Raw genomic sequence first — 2,380 nt, forward strand, 5'->3', positions numbered from 1 at the left:
ATGGGAGTGTTTTCTTAATTTCACTTTCAGATTTTTCATCATTAGTGTATAGGAATGCAAGAGATTTCTGTGTATTAATTTTGTATCCAGCTACTTTACCAAATTCATTGATTAGCTCTAGTAGTTTTCTGGTAGCATCTTTACGATTCTCTATGTATAGTATCATGTCATCTGCAAACAGTGACAGCTTTACTTCTTCTTTTCCAACTTGGCTTCCTTTTATTTCTTTTTCTTCTCTGATTGCTGTGGCTAAAACTCCCAAAACTCTGTTGAATAATAGTGGTGAGAATGGGAAACCTTGTCTTGTTCCTGATTTTAGTGGAAATGGTTTCAGTTTTTCACCATTGAGGACGATGTTGGCTGTGGGTTTGTCATATATGGCGTTTATTATGTTGAGGAAAGTTCCCTCTGTGCGTACTTTCTGCACGGTTTTTATCATAAATGGGTGCTGAAGTCAAAAGCTTTCTCTGCATCTATTGAGATGATCATGTGGTTTTTTTCCTTCTATTTGTTAATATGGTGTATCACATTGATGGATTTGCATATATTGAAGAATCCTTGCATTGCTGGGATAAACCCCACTTGATCCTGGTTTATGATCCTTTTAATGGATTCTTTTTGCTAGTATTTTGTTGAGGATTTTTGCATCTATGTTCATCAGTGATGTTGGCCTGTAGTTTTCTTTCTTTGTGACATCTTTGTCTGGTTTTGGTATCAGGGTGATGGTGGCCTCATAGAATGAGTTTGGGAGTGTTCCTCCCTCTGCTATCTTTTGGAAGAGTTTGAGAGGGATAGGTGTCTCTTCTCTAAATGTTTAATAGAATTAGCCTCTGAAGCCATCTGGTCCCGGGCTTTTGTTTGTTGGAAGATTTTTAATCACAGTTTCACTTTCATTTCTTGTGTTTGGTCTGTTCATATTTTCTATTTCTTCCTGGTTCAGTGTTAGTAGGTTGTGCATTTCTAAGCATTTGTCCATTTCTTCCAGGTTGTCCATTTTATTGGCATAGAGTTGCTTGTAGTAATCTCTCATAATTTTTTGTATTTCTGCAGTGTCAGTTGTTACTTCTCCTTAACTTCCCTCTTAGAACTTCTTTTGCTGCATCCCATAGGTTTTGGGTCATTGTGTCTCCATTGTCATTTGTTTCTAGGTATTTTTTGATTTCTTCAGTGATCAGTTGGTTATTAAGTAGTGTATTGTTTAGCCTCCATGTGTTCGTATTTTTTACAGATCTTTTCCTGTAATTGATATCTAATCTCATAGCATTGTGGCCAGAAAAGATACTTGATATGGTATCAATTTTCTTCAGTTCCTTTTATGGCTGTTAGTATTTGCCTTATGTATTGAGGTGCTCCTATGTTTGGTGCATAAATATTTACTATTGTTATATCTTCTTCTTGGATCATTCCCTTGATCATTATGTAGTGTCCTTCTTTGTCTCTTGTAATAGTCTTTATTTTAAAATCTATTTTGTCTGATATGAGAATTGCTACTCCGGCTTTCTTCTGATTTCCATTTGCATGGAATATCTTTTTCCACCCCCTCACTTTCAGTCCATAGGTGTCCCTAGGTTTGAAGTGGGTGTCTTGTAGACAGCATATGTATGGGTCTTGTTTTTGTATCCATTCAGCCAGTCTGTGTCTTTTGGTGGGAGCATTTAATCCATTTACTTTAAGGTAATTATCGATATGTATGTTCCTATTCCCGTTTTCTTTATTGTTTTGGGTTTGTTTTTGCAGGTGTTTTCCTTCTCTTGTGTTTCCTGCCTAGAGAAGTTCCTTTAGCATTTGTTGTAAAGCTGGTTTGGTGGTGCTGAACTCTCTCAGCTTTTGCTTGTCTGTAAAGGTTTTAATTTCTCCATCAAATCTGAATGAGATCCTTGCTGGGTAGAGTAATCTTGGTTGCAGGTTTTTCTCCTTCATCACTTTAAATATATCCTGCCACTCCCTTCTGGCTTGGAGAGTTTCTGCTGAAAGATCCGATGTTAACCTTATGGGGATTCCTTTGTGTGTTATTTGTTGTTTTTCCCTTGCTGCTTTTAATATGTTTTCTTTGTATTTAATTTTTGACAGTTTGATTATTATGTGTCTTGGCGTGTTTATCCTTGGGTTTATCCTGTATGGGACTCTCTGTGCTTCCTGGACTTGATTGACTATTTCCTTTCCTATATTAGGGAAGTTTTCAACTATAATCTCTTCAAATATTTTCTCAGTCCCTTTCTTTTTCTCTTCTTCTTCTGGGACCCCTATAATTCGAATGTTGGTGCATTTAATGTTGTCCCAGAGGTCTCTGAGACTGTCCTCAGTTCTTTTCATTCTTTTTTCTTTATTCTGCTCTGCAGTAGTTATTTCCACTATTGTATCTTCCAGGTCACTTATCCGT

This window comes from Physeter macrocephalus, chromosome 5 (assembly GCF_002837175.3).
Source record: "Physeter macrocephalus isolate SW-GA chromosome 5, ASM283717v5, whole genome shotgun sequence".
Lineage (NCBI taxonomy): Eukaryota > Metazoa > Chordata > Mammalia > Artiodactyla > Physeteridae > Physeter > Physeter macrocephalus.